Raw genomic sequence first — 21,307 nt, 5'->3', positions numbered from 1 at the left:
AGGTGTTCTTACTCATGCAGTCCAGTTTGTTATTTGTTCAGCACACAGGTTGAATAAGTAGGCTGAGAGAATATAATCCTGACATACAACGGTTGTGTTTTTTGTTTTTATTTTAAACCATGTGGTGTTCTCTTGTTCTGTTCAAGTTACTGTCCGTTGCTCTTGGTCTATGGTACAGTTTTTACATAAGCACAATGAATTGTTCTTGAATTATCATTTTCACAATGTTATCCACATTTTATTATGATTCACAGAGTAAAATGCCTTTGCATAGACAATAAAACACAGGTAAACATTTTTTCTGGTATTTTCTGCTTTTAGCTAAGATGCATCTGACATCAGCAATGATATCACTTATCTACACCCTCTTCTGAAAAAAAGTAGGATTGTTTGTCTTTTACTGCCATGGTACATTTCTTCATTTTTATCAGTCAAGGTGACCATCCTTGAATAAACTCTTTGGAATTTCTAGCAGTTCTATGTACTATGTACTACTGTAACCATTGTTAAATGATCTTGAGCAAAGACTTATAGGTGATATTAATGATTCTGTTACATAATTTCTATATTCTGCTAGCTAGATTGCTTTTCTTTGGAATGGGTACATATATTGATCCCCTTCAGTTAGCTGGAGAGATCGATGTTCTTCAAACGGCTTGCCATAGACAAGTGAGTGCTTCTGACACTTCATCCGGTTTTGAGCATCTCAGTTGGTGTTTTGTCCTGAGCCCTGCTTTGTGCCCATATCCTCAGGGAAGCTTGGGTTTCTTCCTTCAATCCCATGACTCTTGGTTGCATACTACCTCCCCAAATGCTTGAACATCAGCTGATTGCTTATGGTACAGCTCTTCTGTGGATTCCTTCCAGCTACCTCCTTTTTCTCTTCCTATGCCATCGATATTTTGCCCATTCAATATTGTATCTCAAGGCTCGATTGACTTCTTAGTTTTTTCAGTTTGGGAAGTGCTGAATATGCTCTTCCATTTTGGTTTTCTAACTCCAGGTCTTTGCACAATTTCATTATAATCCTTGTCTGTTTGAGGCTCATTTAGATGTATTCTCCCCACCCACAATTTAGCATCATCATTTTTCCCTTTTTCTCATTTATGTAGGTCTTATTGGTGTCTTATTTTCTTCCAACAGTTTTATTGGCAAGTGATTTACATGTCACATAATTTGATAGTTTAATCATTTAATCATATCAAGGAGAATTGTACAATCACCCCACACCAATTTTAGAGCATCCCTCCCACATGGTTAAATCACTTTTAAGATGATTTATGCAATCACAATCCGTTCGAATGCTTCCTCCCCCCTCCTGTCTTCAGTAGTTACTCCCCAAGTCCCCTTTTCCTCTCTGTCTTCCCTATCTCCCCTTGCATCTGTTATTGTCATTCTGCATCCACTCCTCCTGCGCTTCACAGTGCATCCTCATTTCTCCCACCAGCTTTAGCCACTCGACGCTTAAGCTAAGTTTCAGAATGTCTTCTGACAATTATGTTGTTCTTTTCCTCATTTCTTGTGTTATAATGACCTTTTTGCCTTGTTCATATATGCCGCCATTGAAGACATCCCATAATTCACCTGGTATTTGGAAATTAATGTTCAAAGTGCCAAATCTGTTGTTGATCATGCGATCTAAATTCAGGTGAGGTACACTTAAGATTATACAACAGCTCACATGGACTTTTCTTAATTTCCATCAACTCCAACTTGACTTTGCATGTGAGCACTTGGTGGTGTGTTCCAAAGTAGAGCTTTTCCATCATGCTGCTCCACGGATGTAGTCAGTTTGATTCTTATGTATTCCATCCGATGGGATTCACATGCATAGTTTTATTTACATTGTTGAAAGAATAGTTTTCCAAAGAATAGGTTGTCTTGTAAAATTCTATCATACAATATCTAGTGTGATGTATGTCATACCAAGGTCATGCTTGTCAGCTACTGATCTTTCCTCTTTGTTTCTAATGCACATTCCAATCATCAATAATTATAGTCCATCTTGATTGCATGTTTGAAAAATTTCAGATTGAAGAAAAATCACAAAGGGTCTTCTGCCACACACCCATAAAGCAAGATTAGGAAGGGGTGGGGAGGATCATGCCTTATTTTCCAACACTATTCATAAAAGTAATATTATTACTTTTAGGAATTTAAGATTGAATGAAAAGAAATAGGTGGATTAAATAGATACCTATCAATTTATGTACCTATCATAGAATTAATACGACAAGCAATCTCATTTAGAGCAGCAGGACTGTTTAACTTTTTATTCAGTGGAGCTGTCTTTTTACATCAGTCAAGGTGGACACCCTTGAATGAATTCTTTAGAATTTTAGAAAACTTTAAAATTCTGCACTTTGGGGCAAACCTACAGTACTAAACTGACCACTGACAAGATGTTTTCTATCCATTTCAATGAACCAATCAACAATTTGTAAATGTGCACCAGGATAGGTTATATTTCTCTCAAAAGATCTTCCTCCATGGGTTATGACTATTGAATAATGGATATGCTTAATGGACTGGATGCTCATTTTAATGCAAAGCTTCTCATTTACAATATTGCTCATATTAAGCCCTTGAAGTGTAGCCCTGGTGATGTAGTGGATTATGCATTGATCTTCAAATGGCAAGCTCAGCCGTTCAAAAACACCAATTGCTCCTCAGGAGAAAGATGAGGCTTTCCACTCTCATAAAGAATTACAGTCTTGGAAACCCACAGGGGCAGTCTACCCCACTCTGTAGGGTCTCTATGAATCAGAATCAATTCGATGGCAGTGAGTTTTAATGTCAAGTGAAGAGGTGATTGCCCTAGCCAGCTTTGTCATAGCTATGGCTCACTGGCCTTACTGCTGGGAGAATGAATAGCAAGGATCTTGAACTATTAGAGATTGCTGTTCATCAATGTGACCATTTCTTCCCTGAGGTTCCTAACTTTCAGCTGGCGACACAGCAACCATACTGGATGCCTAAAACAAGGAGGGTTTGTATACAACCTTGTTTTCATGACCACGTTCCTTTGTATACTTTTGACTCTAACTAGATGCACTCTTTGTTCTCTCTGGAAGAATTGAGTCAATTGAGACCTGGCATCACCATTTGCATGTGCATACGAAGAGCAGTGTATCCAGGACAGAGAATTAAGGAAACGTATTCTTTTTCTATCATTCTGGTCACATAATTCTGATGATTAGATACAGTTCATCATGTTTTTCTTTACTCCAATACACTTGATTTTTTATGAAGAGCTTGTAATGTAGGCAGAGTATATGCCATTATCCCCAATTGGGAGAGAGCAAGAGAAGGAGATGAAGTTTCTGAAGACACTCATAATAATCACTACTATAGCCTATAATTATCTTAAGTCAAAATTTACTGGATGGTCTAAGAAACAAAGGACAGATTCAACTATTATAAATTTATAGTGTATCCTCAGGTGTTACATGTAGTCACTTGTTTCCACTCTTAGCTACAAATTAATATTCTATTGCAAAACCCAAGGCACAGACAGTAACTGAGTTACTTAAGGTCACACAACATAATAATGCTGTTCCAATATTTAAATCTACTAACAAGAACCACAGGCTCTGTTCCCAATGTTTTAACAATTTTTACACAGACAACCATAATGAGAGAATTTTACAGAGACCACCCATATGTCTACCCATATATAGCGTTTTACTATATTTGCTTTAACTTGTATCTACTCTTCTATGTATTCCTTTATCCAAAAGGTATTGCATTTTTTATACATTTTGGTAAATTTAGAACATTAGAATACATACTTCTAAATGCTGCAGCATGTATATCATTATATGCTACAGCCCAGCATTTGTTGACAGTTTTCCTTCTTGTGTAAAATGTACATATGGAGCTCTCTTACCCTGCTCTTGGTCAGAGGCAGGTGGAGGGTAAAGGTCTCCCTCCCTTGTGTGGTGGGTGCACATGTACTCATTCAGGGCCTCCTCGGGACCCACAGCCTTTGGGCCCACAGCCTCTGGGCTCACATGCTCTTAACTGCTGGGGTTCATGGGCTTCTGACCTCCTGGTATCCTCACCCCCCCCAACACACCACAAGTTCCACACACGTGGGTGCTTGTTTCCACATTGTTCATGCCCAGTGGTGAACCCCTTTGAGAGTGTAAAACCTGAAACTTGTCTTGTCCTTCATAAAAACCCACTTGGATCACACAACATGTTTCAGTGTGAATTCTTACCATGTGTGAAACAAAGAACCGAGGTATAACCCACTCCAGAAAACTAACCTTGTGGCACCGTGACTTGGAGGAAAACCATTACTACCATCCTCTAAGATGGGCAATGAAGGATCTATTCCCAGGGGAACAGTGTTGCACTATTTCCTAATTGGCATAGAGTTGACCTGCAGATGCTGGAGAAGTGGAAGCTAGTATCTTTCTGCAACAGCCTCTGGCAATCTAGGTGATGGGAATCTTGGACAAAGAACGCACACTTTCCATTCTGACCCTGACTCAGCCGGAACATTTCTGTAAATGATGGGGAAGTGGGAGGAGTTCCCTGATGTTAACGCATTTTTCCTCTTGAGAAGCAGTAAAGGCCTTTCTTCCACGTGTACCCTTTATGGGGTCCGGAAACAGAAGGTTCCTGTACCCCAGCCCAGCCACACCACCCCCAGTCCCTGACCCTGTAGAAGCTGGAGGGAAAGGTGGCCCCATCAAAATTCTACCCTTAATGGAGGCAGCTGAGGGGTTTGGTCCCGAGCAGTTCACAAGTCTTTCACCTTAATTGGACTCCAGCAAATTATGAGTAGCCCAGGCAGTTATTCAGACAGTCCAGAACAGTACATAAAGAACTTCCAGCACCTCGCCCTAGCCTGTGTTTGGCTTGGAGGGATGTAATGATCATTCTGAGACAGACTTTGAGAAAAAGCCAGTGCTGAAGGAAGCTAGTAAGTTTTCAGAAGGCTTACATATGATGAATGATAAGTATCCAATAGGAGAAACAGCTGTGCCTCCAACTGACCCCGCCTGGGATTATAATGATCCCACTGACAGGTCGGTGTGGGAACATTTTCTGGTGCGTATCAAAAATGGACTAAAGACAAGGCGGCAGAAGGCCATCAACTACATTAAAATGACAGCTATTAACCAAAGGCCTATTGAAAGTTCCTTAAGTTTCTTAGAGTGGCTGACAGAAGCTCTGAGGAATTACATCAAGATAGATTGAGACTCATATGAAGGGCAAGTCCTACTCAGAAACAAATTCCTCACACAGGCTTCTGCACCAGACATCTGAAGTCGCCCTAGAAGAGATGGTCACTAGTGCCAGTGCAGCCTTCACAACAGGGACAGAGCGGGCAGCCCAGGCTCAGGAGAAGGAAGAACGTCAGGCATGCAGAGGTACTGGTTACCATTGCTGACCAATGCCCATCGACTGCCTCCCAGGTTTCCAAGACCCCTGAACAAGGCACCAGATGTCATGTGTACCATCGCCCAGGTCACTGGGAAGGGATTACCCTAGCCGGAATAGGCCTCCACCAGGGCCATGCCACCACTGCAAACAAATTGGCCATTGGGCAGGGCTCTGCCCTATGGGAGAGACCCAGAGGGGAGCTGCCCTCAGACTGAGGGTTGAAATGGCCCAGCCCAGACAACTGGCAGCAGGAGATTGCTGTTACTGGTCTGGAACCTCTGGTGAGCATAGATGTGGCAGAAGTCATCTGGTTACCAATGACCCTAAGCCAAGATTGCCAACCCCAGGGTCGCCAGTGCCTGGATCACCCCAAACTCATCCACAGTGGGCCCCTAAGTAGACAACTCCTCCCAACAGTAGAAAGGGTGTGAACCCAAAAGCCCCTTTGTCAAAAGGATGCAGCCAGAAATACTGTCACCCAGTACCCACAAAGATTTGGGTCCATACTCCTTCTGTGGGGAAATGTTAGGTAGCTAGCTTAGGGACAGGGGGTTGTCCCTCCCATACCTGCAAAGGCCCCCATAAAGGAGGTTGATAAAGTATCAGGCAGCCATGAGATACCTTTGAAGACCCCAAACTGAGCATGCTCATACTCGAGCCCCTGAGCCAGGTGGGAGGTATACCTGGGCACCAAAACTAGGCCCAAGCTCATGACTCCACGCAGGAGGGCCTAACTCAGCTAATGGGTTCCACCAATACCATCAACCATGCCTCCTCAGGCAGAGGTTTGAAATACTCTGACCGTGGGATGGCCTCACTCTCTCTTTCCCTCTTCCTGGTCAGAGGCAGGTAGAGGGTGAGGGTTTCATTCCCCCATGTGGGTGTACATGCACCCACTCTGGGCCTACTTGTGGTCCACAGCTTCTGGGGCCACATACTTTTAGTCTCTAGGCCCATAGCTTCTGGGCTCATCTGCTGTTAGCATCTAGGGTTCTTAGGCTTCTGGCCTCCTGGGACCCCCTTCCGCTGAGTTCTGCACGCGTGGGTGCTTGTTTCCATGTAGTTGTTCATGCCTAATGGTAAAACCATTTGAGACTATAAAACCTGAAACTTGTCCTTCATAAAAACCCACATTGATATCACACACACACACACACACACACACACACACACACAAATTACATATAGGTTGAATCCAGACCATTCCCTTGCTCCAAACCCCAACCCCAAATATCTTGTAATCTTAACCCCTCTACCTGCTGATTTGATCTCATTTGAAAATAGGACATTCTCTGTTACGTTAGGGAGGCCCTAATAAAGGTGTTATCCTGTACCGAATCTCTTTCCATGTGTGCGAGAGAGCAGATGGGACACCAGGAGAAGAGCACATGGGGAAAGAGAGATGACTTTGGTGATCTCCAAGGAACAGAGGAGTCTCAGGTCCACAGACAAAAGCTAAGATGAGGAACTTCTCCCGGAGATGAAAAGAGACAGTGTTGGGAGTTTGGATGCTGGGCTCCTCAAGGCCCTGACAGCATGTGTTTAGATAGCAGGCTGCAATCTGGAGAGTAAGCCATTGAAAACCGCTAGTCACTCTGCAGGAGAAAGATGGGGCTTTCTTAAAGAATTGTCTCCAAACATCCCAGGGGCAGTTCTACCTTATCCTATAGGGTCCCTGTGAGTCAGCATCTACTCAATGGCAGTGATTTGAGTGAAATTCCTCAACTATGAGAAAATAATTGTTCTGTTCTTTAAAGAAACTCACCTGTAGTACTTTTGCTACCGCAGCACGAAATAAGTCATACATGTACAATTATGTACAAAAAGCACATGAGTTTTAACTGCACATTTCTAAGTGTTGATGAAATCATGTACCATCTATATAAACTAACCTCACAAGATATTCGGAGTTGTTGCATGTGTTGTATACCCTGACCGTGGGAAGGCCTCACTCTCTCTTACCCTGTTCCTGATCAGAGGCAGGTAGAGGGTGAGGGTTTCCTTCCCCCATGTGGGTGTACATGCACCCACTCTGGGCCTACTTGTGGTCCACAGCTTCTGGGGCCACGTACTTTTAGTTTCTAGACCCATAGCTTCTGGGCTCATCTGCTGTAAGCATCTAGGGTTCTTAGGCTTCTGGCCTCCTGGGACCCCCCCTCCGCTGAGTTCTGCACGCGTGAGTGCTTGTTTCCATGTGGTTGTTCATGCCTAATGGTAAAACCATTTGAGACTGTAAAACCTGAAACTTGTGCTTCATAAAAACCCACATTGATATCACACACACACACAAATTACATATAGGTGGCACAGTGAGATGGCTGCGTGAACAGGTACATTGTCGTGGTGGCAAAAACAGTTCCCCATTGGCCACAAATCAGGCCTTTTTTGTCACACACTGTTATAGTCTTTTCAGAAATTCTAAATAGAAAGCTTGATGAACAGTATGACCTGGTGGAATGAACTCCAAATGCACTACAAGTGGACATTTTCGTCCCTTTCGGAAGCTGATGGACATCCAGAACCAGGTTTAGCATCAATCAACATTTCACATTTTTTAAAATGAAAAACCCACTCATACACTTGAGTTTTCCTCACAGTGCTGTCCTTGTAAGCTGTGCTCAACATCACAACAGTTTCTGCAGCATTTTTCCCTGAGCAGGAAACAAAATTTCACAGATTCACACTGTTCTCTTAAATTGGCCATGAGGTTAGAGCCAAACCGCTTTTATGAAAAACTCACTGTGACCAGAGACAGCCTTCCCAGGTGACTCCACTGGGCACACTAACTCTGAGTGAGTTGCTCGATTGTCACCTAGCAGGAAAAATGTGTACTGCTAAGAAAGCTCTGCCCCGCGAAGCGTTAGTCTGTGTTGGGGGAGGATGTACCCCTCATATTTACAAGCCCACCAGCGGTGGATAAGAGTTCCAATCTCAGCACACCCTTTCCAGCCCTTACTGTTCTCAGGTTTTTCTTTGTTTTTCAATCAGGCTATGGTGACGGGTGTTAGATGGTATCTAATGTTTGCTGTGCCTTGCATTTCTGGGTGATTAGTGAACAGGAGCCTTTTCTCATGTTCACAGGCATTGGAGTGCCATCCTCTGTGAATCATCTGTCCAGGTCCTTTGCCTACCTTCTCAGAGGGTTGTCAGTTTTTGGGGTTTTTTGTAGGGTAATTAGTCCTTTGTCCGTTATGTTGTTGTGAAATATCTCTTCCGTGTCTGTGGGCTCCTTTTACCCCTTTAATGAAATCTTTTGACACACACAAGTGTCTATTTTTCATAGCTCCCACTTACCTCTTTTGTCTTCCGTTGAGTATTCCTCCTTTCTTCAGCCCATGTGCTCTCTGTACTCGGTCACTCTGATTGGTGCCAATGTTCTCATTGGTGATACTGATAACTTTGGTCTTAGTGCCACCTTGAGTTTGTTTTTGTGCAGGGGGTGAGATATGGGTCTTTTTTCATTCTTCTGCAGATGGATATCCAGTTTTTCCAGCACCATTTCTTGAAGAGAGCATCTGCTTCCCATTTAATGCTTATTGGGCCTTTGTAAAAAATCAGTTGCCGGAATGTAGATGTTTTTTTTTCCTGGGTTTTCTATCCTGGTCCTCTTTTGAGTATTGAAAAGCAAGGATATTACTTTAAAGACTCAGGTGCACCTGATCAAAGCCATGGTATGCTCAGTTGCCTCATATGCATTAAAAGTTGGATATGCAACTGAAGAAGGATGTATACATTTGAATTATGGTGCTGGAGACTACTGAAAATACCATGGACTGCTAAAAGGACAAATAAGCCTCTCTTGGAAAACATAATGCCAGAGAGCTCCTGAGAGGCAAGGTGGCAAGACTTTGTCTTACACAGTTTGGACATGTTGTCAGGAGAGACCAGTCCCTGGAGAAGGACATCATGTTTGGTAATATGGAGGGGCAGCGAAAAAGAGGAAGGCCCTTGATGAGATGGGTTAGCACAGAGGCTGCATCAATAGGTGCAAGCCTAGAAACGATTGAGAGGATGGCTCAGGACTGGGTAGTGCTTCATTTTATTGTGCATATGTCGGAAGTGACGTGAGGGCACCTAATAGCAACAACAATTGCTTAATAGTATTGTATCTTAAATGTGTCTCGTCAAAATTGAGATGTAGTACAAAATATCCATGAGGTTTTCCAAACTTGTTATTGATCTTCAGTGCCATGAAGTCAGTCCAAACTTACAATGGCCTTATGTAACATTGCCCGGTCCTGTGCCATCCTCAGCATTGTTCTTAAGTTGGAGCCCGCCATGACAGTCACTGTGTCGATCTGTCCTGTAGGGGTCTCCTTTTTCACTCGGCCCCCCCTCCACTAAGCATAATGTCCTTCTCCAGAGATTGGTCTTCCTGCTAACATGTCCAAACTAGGTGAGATCAAGTGTCTTAATCCATGCTTCCAAGGAGCATTTGGGCTGCACTTCTTCCAAGACAGTTCTGTTTGTTCTTCGGCAGCTCATGGTACTTTTATCAGAACCATAATTCAAAAGCACCGATTCTTCTTCAGGCCTCCTCCTCCAAAGGCCCACTTTCACATGCATGAGGCAATTGAAAACACCATGGTTTGGATAAGTTATACCTTAGTTCTCAAAATAACCTCGTTGTTTTTCAATACTTTAAAGAAGTCATGTGCAGCAGATTTACCCAATGCAATGTGTCCTTTGATCTCTTGACTTCTGCTTCCATGTGAACTGATTGGATATCCAAGCAATATTAAATCTTTGAAAATTTCAATATTTTCTCCATTTATCATGAAGTTATCTATTGGTCCAGTTGTGAAGATTTTAATTTTCTTTACATTGAATTGTAATACATATTGAAGGTTGCAATTTTTTAACTTCATCAGTAAGTGCTTCACGTCCTTCTTACTTACCCCAAGCAGACTTGTGTTATCTGCTCATCTCAGATGGTTAATAAGCCTTCCTCCAATTCTGGTGCTACTTTCTTCCTGTAATTCAGCCTCTCTGATTATTTGTTCAGCATACAAATTGAAGAGTATAGTGAGAGAATATATTCCTGACGCATACTGGTCTTCATTTTTAACTATGAAATATTCCCTTGCTCTGCTCACAAAACTGCCTCTGGATCCATGTACAGGATCTGCATGATCACAATGAAGTGGTATGGAATTCCCATTATTCTCAAGGCTATTCATTGTTTATTATGGTCCGCACATCCAATGCCCGTGCATAATCAATGAAACACAAACAAATACCTTTCTGGTATTCTCTGTTTTCAACCAAGATCCATCTGACGTCATCCTTATTTCAGGTCCTCTGAATCTTGCCTAAACTTCTGGCAGCTTTCTGAAATGTATTGCTACAGCCATTGTTGAATGATCTTCAGCAAAATTTTGCTTGCATATGATATTAATAATGTTCCATAATTTTTGAATTCTGTTTTGTCTGTTTCTTTGGAAAGGGCACAAATATGGATGCTTTCACATTTGTTAGCTCAGTAACTGTTTCCAAATTTCTTGGCACAAACTAGTCAGTGTGTCCAGTGCTTCACCAGCTTGTTGAAACATTTCAATTGGTATTCCATCAATTCCTGAAGTCTTGTTTTGGCTAATGCCTTTGACTAATGTAGCTTGGTCTTCTTCCTTCAATATTAGGGTTTGGTCATATGTTACCTCTTGAAATGGTGGAAGTCAAATAATTCTTTTTGATACAGTGACTGCCTATTCTTTCCATCTTCTTCTGATGTTTCCTGCATCGTGCAATATTTTGCTTATAGAATCTTTCAGTATTATAACTCAAGGCACTTGGATTTTGTTTTCTTGAGTTCATTCAGTTTGAGATTGGCTAAGTGTGTTCTTCTTTCATTTTTCTAACTCTAGCTTTTTCCGTGTTTCCATATAATACTTTACTTTTAATTCTCAAGTTGCCCTTTGAAAACTTCCGTTCAGCTTTTTTCCTTCTTCATTTCTTCCAGTCTTAGCTACTCTATGATTAAGAGCAAGGTTCAGAGTCTTCTGACATCCACTTTGATCTTTTCTTTCTTTGCTATCTTTTGAATGACCCTTTGCTTTCTTCATGAGTGATGTTCTTGATGTCCTCCCACAACTAATCAGGTCTTCTGTCCTTAGTGTTTAATACATTAAATCTGTGCTTGAGATGTTTGCAAAATTCTGCGGTGGAATATACTCAAGGGTTGATTCTGCTTTGATAAGACAGATCTTCAGCCATATTGTGCGTGCCTTCCAACGTGAAGGTCTCATCTCACAATCCTGTGTGGATATTCATAAGGTTTTCATGCCTGACAAGGTTCTGCTATCCATCTGGTGCAATTCCTCTCATGTAGACATCTTATTCCTTCTTTGTAATCTGTTCTTAGTCTGAAAGCTCTCCTAAACTGGTTCACTTTGGGAGGCCTTGCTGATATTTGAAATACCAGAGCAATAGCTTCCAGTATCCCAGCAACACACAAGCCACCACACTGTAACAACTGACAGGCAAGTTGTGGTTTGAATATATTTTTTAAATATCTAGAATAAAAAATTAAAAGTATCTAATTAAATTTTATATTGAATGTGTGTGAAAATGTTTTTATATTGGTTTAAAATATATTATTATGTTTAGAATATGCAGGCTTGTTCCTTTGTATCTTTTATTTTTTAAAATTTATTACTAATTGGAAATTAATGCATATATCACATCATTCCATAGTTCAATCATGTCAAACAGGATTGTACAATTGCTACCACAATCAATCTCCAAATATTGTTTTTCTTCTTGGACTCCTAGACATTGTCTCCGTTTTACCCACCCCCACCACATTCTTTTTTTATGTAACTATTGAATACTTTAAAACTATATATATTTCTTTAAGATAGGATTCTAAAATTATGATGCACGTTGGTTAGTCTTCATTAATTATTTGAAAGCATAATGCAAATATCTTGATTGGCTTGCTCCCTTTGGTTTCCTCTATCAGCTTGGATCGGTCACCGGTGGGGAAGAAGGAGATGATTTAGTGTGGGTTTCTGTGTGTGTGTGCTTTTACTGCAGATTGGAACATTGATGGCCAGGTGCTTGGACCGGTGCATTGAAACTGTGTAATCATGTACTAGCAGTGTAATCATGGGCAAGGTACTAATCTCTCTGTGCCACATGTTCTCAAGTATGAAATGAAGGTAATTCTAGAGTGTTTGAAAAAATGAAACCAATCTATTTTCTGAGTCATTTCACAGATCAAATTCTTCCTGGCATGGAGTAAATGCTCAACACATGTTTGCTACATGACTCGTCTGTAGCTCTTGTCACAGCTCCAGCGTGGTACAGCACACGGAGAACTTTCCTCTCCATACGCTGCCCCATTCTGGGGAAGGCCAGAGTAGAGGATTTATGTCTCTGTGTCCTGGAGGTAAAAACTTTCTCAGTGGCAAGCTGTTGGGACAGTAATTCAGAAGGTCTGCCGAGGTCAGGCAAGTCTACAGAGGAACAATCTGGTGAATCTTTCTGTCAGCTCTGAGGCCTCATATACACGGCTTCTCTTCCTCAAGGCCCTATGCACTGTGTATTTGGATAGTAGCAAATTAATTATCTTTAAGAAAGGGATGCACTGTGGAGGAAGTAATGCTCACAAGCTCCATCCTTCTGAAATAAGATGCAGAAGGCATTGGGGGTTCAAATTTATAACCCAGAAATCTGATTCACGAATTACAGCTTCCATCTAGAATTTCCACCAAAGTTTTTGCAAAACTGATCCTTGACCCAAATAAGCAAGACAAAGGCAAAGGAGCTAGCCTTGGCTCTTAGTGCAGCCAAAGCATTTTCTAGCTCACCAGGGAACTCCCTCTTTCTTTGATCTCCTGTAACTTGGCCTGGGCTGGCAAATTAAATGCCTTTTCATTCATATCTGTGAGGAGCGTTTCAAAGATCAAATAGGCCTGCAGACTTGATGGGTCCAGGAAACTGGTTGGTGTTTTAATAGTTGCTGGCACTTGTGGCTAGCTGAGAGTCCGAAAGACTGCCTTCCAAAGGTCAAACAGCCAAAATAGTTGGGTATTTTTAGCTTTTTGCCTGACTACAGATGCAACCCCGGCATGGAACTGATGGATTATTCAGGGGGGAAAAGTGGCAATGTTCCTGTAAAAAGCACAGTTCTTGAAGTCAGACAGACCTGGCTTAGAAAGCAAGCAGTAGCGTTTACTAGATATCAAATCATAGAAGTCATTTCTCTTTGAGGTTTAATTGTCTTACCTGTAAAATAGAAATGACAATTTCACAGGGGTGAGGTAAGGACTAAATGAGATCATGCATGCAATCCTCCTCCCATACGGACCGGCATACATGGCTCACTTGGCTCCAGGAAGAAGCTCAGAGACTGGATGAAAGCAAAAGAGGGCACCTTCACCTCGGTGGATTCAGGAGCAAGTCGGCGTGAGAGAGGCCATGGCCAACTCCCGGAAAAAGGCGACATGGAGTTTTATACACGTTTTATACCAGGAAGTAAGTTGAGGGGATTATGAATATGTAACAGATTCCCAGGAATGGTCATAAATATGCATTATTGGGTTACGATTCTTGGCTAGGAAGTAGCTTGTTGGACCTCTCTCTACAAAATGCTGTCCAGGTTGGTCTGGTGACTTCTTTCCAGTGACTTTGTGCTTTCCCCAAAGTTCCTTTTGTTTCAGCATCAACTGCCAGTTGTGACTGTTTTTTCTGTGCATGATCAGCAGACCAGATCTGGCCATAACTGATACTCACCTGCTGTGGCGGGATATTTGCCAGGAGGACAGGGCTCAAAAGAAACAGGTTATAAGTAAGGGAAGAACAGTTTATTTTACAGGATACATGATACACAGGATATATATTCACATCTTGTGTCAACATTTCATATTTATTGGTCCAGCTGTGACGTAGACAGCTGGACTCCAGCCTAAGCAAGTGGGAAAGTGGTGTCAGGAGGGGCTCAAATAAGGTAGCTATTTGTTTGTGTCTAACAAGAGCCATAAAGCAAGAATAAAGCAGCACATCCCTACAAAGAATCATAGCAATTATTGTCTTTTAGCTCTGCAAGGCCTGGTGGTATGGAGTAAGTGTTGGCCTGCTATTCATAAGGACAACAGTTCAACACCAGTAGCTGCACTTTGGGAGACAGATGAGACTGTATGTGCCAAGATTTGCACCCTGGAGAGCCTTACATAGCGTCACTATGAGTCAGAATCAACGGAAAGCCCATGTCTTTTTAACCAAGCACCAAAAGATCCCTGGCAGCACAATGGCTAAGCCTTTGACTACGGAATGAAAGGTGATGGCCAGGATACACCAGTGTTGTCTGGGTGTGAACGATGGTTATCTTCTGTCGTATACATCACAGCCTTAGAAACTCCACGGACCAGTTTTACTCTGGCATACGGTGTTGCACTGAGTGAAACATGATCTGAATGGCTTACAACCACATCTAGGCCTTGAAACTCCATCATGGGACTTTGAGATTAGTTCTTTTATTCATTCAGCTGTTTGACTAAAAGTCCCAGTTTAAGCATTTATCAAGTCTCCTAAGGCTACAGAAAACTATAACATCTATCAAAAGACAAGAGAGAGCCTTACCAATCTTTCCTCAACAAACATAAAATGGTGCTGAGGACTGAATGACCTACTCCTGATAGTTCTTACGTATCCTGAGCCTAAAGACTTTGTAGTTGAAGCACAAAATCTTGTGTTGCTTGTTAAGTTCTGAGAAGCACAAAGTGAAATGCAAAAAAAAAAAAGGAAGAAAGAACACTCTTTACAAATGTCACATTATATAACTCACAAGAAAAATAGAGATGAGAGAATTTTCACGTGTCCTTTTATTCTGTTCACAGTGGAAATAAATATAGTCTGAGTGAGTTGAAACATGACTACAGAAGCACTTCAGCCAAGGGAATTTAAAGGAGGTAGTAAAACGATGTATTTTAGGAGTTTAAAGCAACCCAAACAATGACATCTGCCTGGTTCGCGTGGTTTTCCTCTGTCCTCTCCTTCACATCCACAGAGACGAGAGGACAAGGGCATGTGCGATTCAATCACTGCACTTTTGAATAATTACATTAATTATAATGATGACCATAGTAGCTTATACCCTGGGCACTACTATAATCCAAGCACTTAAAAATATTTTTCCCCTTTTAAATAGCTCTCAAAAGCTATTTAAATAATTAGGATGTGACAAAGCAGGCAATAGGTGTTTATTTTGAATATAATGTAGGTGCTCTGTTCTTAAAATTACCTATATGTGTATTAAAAAAATCAGAGGGAAAAATGAAACACAGTATCCTCCCACCCCTGCCCTCTACCCCTTCAACCCATAGTTCTAGATAAGTACACGATTTATGTGTTGACATGCAGGGTCTTCTTGAATAAACAAAGGGACTCTGAGTCAGTCAGTAGTGACATTTCTCTGTTGCTTAGTACTACTAATATTCCAGTGGTTCTTAGGTTATTTTTGCCTCTTCATAAATCCCATCTCTGTTCCTCTGAAGGAAGTGAGTCGAGCACATGACCACTGAAGAGCAGGGCTGAGCTGAAATCTAAAATGCCATCTTAAACAAACTGTTTCCTGCTTGGAGAAGACTGATGGGAAAAGGCAAACATAGTGCACTTGACAATATTCCATGTGTTTTAAGAAAAACCAAATGGTTTTGATGCAGTGGAGATGGGACTTAATATTCCATTACTGAGATATGATTTTAAAAAAGCAAAGCAAAACTGAATGTAGAATTGCTTTAGTTCACCAGAAAGCAAGGGTGACTTTGAATTGGATGATGTGATAAACACGCTGTGTGTAGAGACGTTGACTGAACCAGCATTTAAACATGAGGCTAGGTGATGACGGCCGCCAACTTTCTTTTCATAGGAGTCTACCGCACGATACATTCTAACTAGTTAACGATGTGACTAAATGCTATCTGCCACCTCTTTAGATTAATATTCATGGCCCCCTGGTTATAAAGAAGTAGTTTCCCCAGAAATTCCTAAAACCACATTAGGGTAATTGGTAGTCTAATGGCTTTGACATCTAGTAGATTTTACTTCGTTATTTAACTCATTCAAAAAACTCACTGCCATCACGTTGATGCTGCCTCAGTGACCCTACAGAGGATAGAACTGCCCCTGTGAGTTTCTGAGATTGTAACTATTTATGAGCATGGAAAGTATTTGTATTATGAGCATTGTAACTATTTATGAGCATGGAAAGCCCCATCTTTCTCTCTTGGAGCAGCTGTTGGTTTTGAACTGCTAACATATGTGTCATAATCCATTTTGTAACCACTACATCCATCACCAGGGCTCCTATTTGATTACTTATTGGGTATGCGTGATCGGTGGGATTATTGTGCCAACCTGGCCAATAAACATATGTGGGGTTAATAAGCTTGCAGTTTAATTGAAGGACAAAGAGAGAAATTGCTTGGCAAGCCTCGCCTTTCTGTCTCTTGCTCTCTGATGATTGGACCAGTGTGTGACTGCCTTAGCTAGTTAGTTCTCTGCCTCAACTTGGAAGCTACACTATCTGTGGGACACCCATCCCGTGGACTGTGTCATTATAGTTTCAAGTTCCTCTGAGACCTGCCTGACCACACTGCTGGTGTATACATCATTCGAGCTGGGGACTGTCAGACCCTGTCATCTGGCTGACAGTTGGTGACCTGCCCTGCTGTTTGCTGCCTGTGGCCGAACTGCCTGCATTGTTCCACAGAAGACTCAGCTGTCTGCTTCCTTGACTTGCACCCAACAGCCTGCATGAGTTGAAGGACTGCCAGTGTATAAACTATCTCATAGAAGTGAGTTGAACTGAGTCATTTGTACTACCTTGTGAACTGATTGGCTGTTTATTTCTTATTTTGTATATATCTATATGTCTCTCTCTATATAAAATCAAAATGTCCTGGTTTTGTTTCTCTAGAGAACCCTGTCTAACACAGTGTGTAAGTTACATAATCTTTCTGAGCTTCAGTTTTCTCATAAGTAGGCAAATGATAACTAGTTGGTAGGTTTATTGCAAGGATTGATGAGCTAATATTATATTTACAACTCCAAATAAAAAGTTCCACACAGGCTGTGTAAATATTGTTATGATGACTATTCATGATATCTTAAACTTTGTTACCAATTTGTCTCCTAGAATTATGTATTTAGTTCAGGACCTGAATATTAGCAAATGCTCCATATAATATCTGTTGTTGTTGTTGTTGCTATACTAATACACAGGCCTAGTGAGTTTGTTGTTTTTGTTGTTAGGTACCATTAAGTCAGCTCTGGCCCATAGTGACTCTATGCACAACAGGAAAACACTGCACACAGTCCTGAGCCAACCTCACAATTGTTTCTATGTTCCTATGACCCATTGGTGAAGCCAGTGTGTCAATCCCTCTCTTTGTGGGCCTTCCTCTTTTTCGCTGGCCTTTCACTTTAAGAAACCTGATGTCCTTCTCCAGGGACTGATCACTCCAGACAACATGTCCGACGCATGTAAGATGAAGCCTTGCCATCTTTGCTTCTAAGAAGCACTCTGGCCTTATTTCTTCCAACCAAGATCAATTTGTCCTTTTAGCATTCCATTGGTACTTTCAATATTCTTCTTCAGCACCACAATTCAAATGCACCAATTAGTTAACAGTCTTCCTTATTCAATGTCCAACTTTCATATGCATATGATGCAATGGAGAATAGCATGGCTTGTTTCAGGCACACCTTAGTCCTCAAAGTTACATCCTTGCTTTTCAATATTCAGAAGAGGTCTTGTGCAGCATATTTACCTAATGAAATATGTCTTTTTATCTCTTGAGTGCTGCTTCCATGAGCATTGATTGTGGATCCAAGTAAGACAAGATCATTTGTGGCAGTTACATAATCTCCTGTCAACTTGCAAAGGAGTGGAGTCTTGCCTGTCAATCAGGTCTCAGCTTGGTGACCTCATTTGGAGGCATGAAGTGGATAAGTAGCTCACTGTATGCCAGCCCCACACACTCTCATCTTGGTCTTCCTGCTGATAAGACACATGGCGGTACAATAGAACCCTGGAGCTGGAGGAGCCATGTGGAGACCCCTCCCAGCACTGAGATGCTTCCACCGCCACTGGATCCACAAGACTTTCTACCCACTGGCCTGTGATCTTCCTGCATTCGGCATATTTGCATGTTTTGCATGAGTCTGACAAGGAATTTATAGATTGGTATTGGACATATGGGCTAATATTGACCTTGTGGACTTGTTCTGGGCTGGGCTTGGATTTTTCCCCAATATATAACTGCTCTTTATATAAAGCTCTTTATTATACATATATGAGTGTCTATGAATTTGTTTCTCTAGTTAACCCTGGACTAACATATCACTATTTTTCTAATCATTGACTATACAATTGAGCTTCAAAAAATTTGTGGAAAAAAGTCACCATCTTAATTCTGATTTCTTACAAACCTTTTGAAGCTTCCTTGTATAATTATACAAAATATTGGGAATGAGAGATGATATATAGATTTCAATATTTGATATTAAGTACAAAATTATACATTGGAGATGATGGTATCAGGTGAGTATGAACAAAATAGCCAGATTTTTATTTACACAACTAGAGAAATTTTCAAGAATTTATTTAAAAGCTAAATTTTTATAATAATGAGAGATTTTTTTTCAATGTGTACACTGTATAAAGGAACCCTGGTGGTATCGTGTTTTAAGCACTATGAACTAAAGAGTATGCAGTTCAAACCCACTATGCACTGTGCAAGACTGTTTGCTCCTAGAAACAATTAGACTCAAGAACTCTACAAAGCAGTTCAACTCTGTCCAACATTATTTATTTTAAAAGCTATCAAGTCTTTTCCAACTCAGAGACTCTACACAACAGAACGAGACACTGCCCAGTCCAGCCCCATACTTCCAATTGTCTTGTGTTTGAGTCTGTGGTTGCAGCTCCTGTGTCAATCCATCTCCTGGAGGGCCTTTCTCTTTTTCTGCTGCCTGTCTATTTTACCAAGTATGATATCCTTCCCTAGGGATTGCCTTCTCCTGACAATATGCCCAAAGTCCATAAGACGAAGTCTCACCATCCTCACTTTGAAGGAGCACTGGGCTGTACTTCTTCCAAGACAGATTTGTTTGTTCATTTGGCAGGCCACAGTAGACTCAGTAGTCTCTAGGGTTACTATAAGTAAGAAACCAACTTGATGGCAGTGTGTTTGGTTTCTTTGGACACTGTGTAAGCACTGTACGCAACCATAGTGACATAGAAATTAAGCACTTGGGCGCTAACTGAAAGATAAGGGTGTTCAAACTCATCTTGAAACACCAGACATAATCTGCCTGAAATTGAAACTAAGAGTATATTGAAGGATAAAATATTTCAAGAATCAAACACACAAGTACTCAGACAAGATGCTACATTGCATTTCATATTTCAAGAAGAAAAGAGTTTTAAGCAGAGAAGAGTTTTAAGCAAGTGAAACAAACAGGCAGGAACAGAGAAAGTAGGTGAAATGACAAGAAAGTTACAGGGAATTGATAAACTATAATCTGAAACACTTAGCAACAGTACTTTTACTTGTTACATCCTTAATGTACTTAAATAGATATTCTATTTTGAAAAAGCGAATCACTATAGTATGTCTGCCTTTATCTTACATGAACAGGTTTTTAACTTTTCCTACTTATACTCTACAGAGAGTTCACAGAAATGGAGCATAAGATTCCAGTGAATAAAGTGAAGTTTTATTAAGACTTGGTGAGTGGGCACTTATCTGGGTTACAGAATAATGAGACAATTATAGGCTTATATGTTATCAATATATCTTAGTATTATGCATTTGAATTCTATTTCCTAAACTCTGGGGATGTGCTTGAGCAAAGCATTTTCCCAGACCAAGCTGACCAAGAATTGACAACAGGCACCTTCAACAATCCCTCAACCAAGCTCTGGAATGAAGACTCTTGTTCTCTTTGTGTCGCAGTAGTTCAACTTTCAAAAAAAGGCTGAATTGTTCCTTCTCATCAGGAGAAGTGAAGATTAATTCATAATCAAGTTTTAAAATTCATACTAGAGTTTTTATTTAGGCCGAGGTTTATCTATTTCAGTTATTCCGGTACCTCAGTTTTAAAAGCCAAGGTCAATGTACACTGAAGTCGCCAACTGCTCTGTTTGGGAGGTGGGAAAACCTGGTGATGTGCTTCATAAATAGTACAACCTTGGAGCCCCATGAGATACCTTTATTCTGTCCAATAGGGTTGCATGGAATTGGAATTGACTTGACAACATGTAGCAACAGCACACTGGGCAAGCGTTATACACAGAATCCCTATTTATTGATCTTTATAAACAACCCTTTGAGGAAGGTATTGCATATCTGTTTTACAGAGAAAGAAATTGAAGCTCAGAGAAATAACTTGCCCAAGGTTCACATTAGTACATGAGAAAGTCATAATTTGAATTCATTTTCATCTGACTGCAAAACATATATTCTTAACCCCATGTTATCAATTTAGAATGAAATCTACCTTGATCTCTGCCCCCTCAATCGCTTTAGTTCTCAGGTGGATATAATGAGGCTACATGTGCACATGGGCTATCTCTCTGGAATGGAAAGGAGTAAAGAGATTTTATCCCCTTTCACAAAAGTCACATATTTATAAACAGTTTTACAGGGTCACAATCCAAATATCACACAATTCAAGAAAGTCACATATTTAGGTTCTATCTGTAACATAGCCTGGGCTCCCCATGGAATAATGTATGTATTTACATAGTTGATTATGTGGCTGATACTTATTTCATTCAAAAAATGAAACTCCTGAAACAGAAGAAGAACTCCATGAATGAGCTAAATAGCTCACAGCCAGCAGGAAAGGCTTGCCTTCACCAGCGTGGCCCACGGTGACTTTTGTTGTTGTCTGCCTCTGG

This window comes from Echinops telfairi, unplaced genomic scaffold (assembly GCF_000313985.2).
Source record: "Echinops telfairi isolate 266 unplaced genomic scaffold, ASM31398v2 ScPeMD7_7469;HRSCAF=8507_0, whole genome shotgun sequence".
Lineage (NCBI taxonomy): Eukaryota > Metazoa > Chordata > Mammalia > Afrosoricida > Tenrecidae > Echinops > Echinops telfairi.
This window is presented reverse-complemented; position numbering follows the sequence as displayed.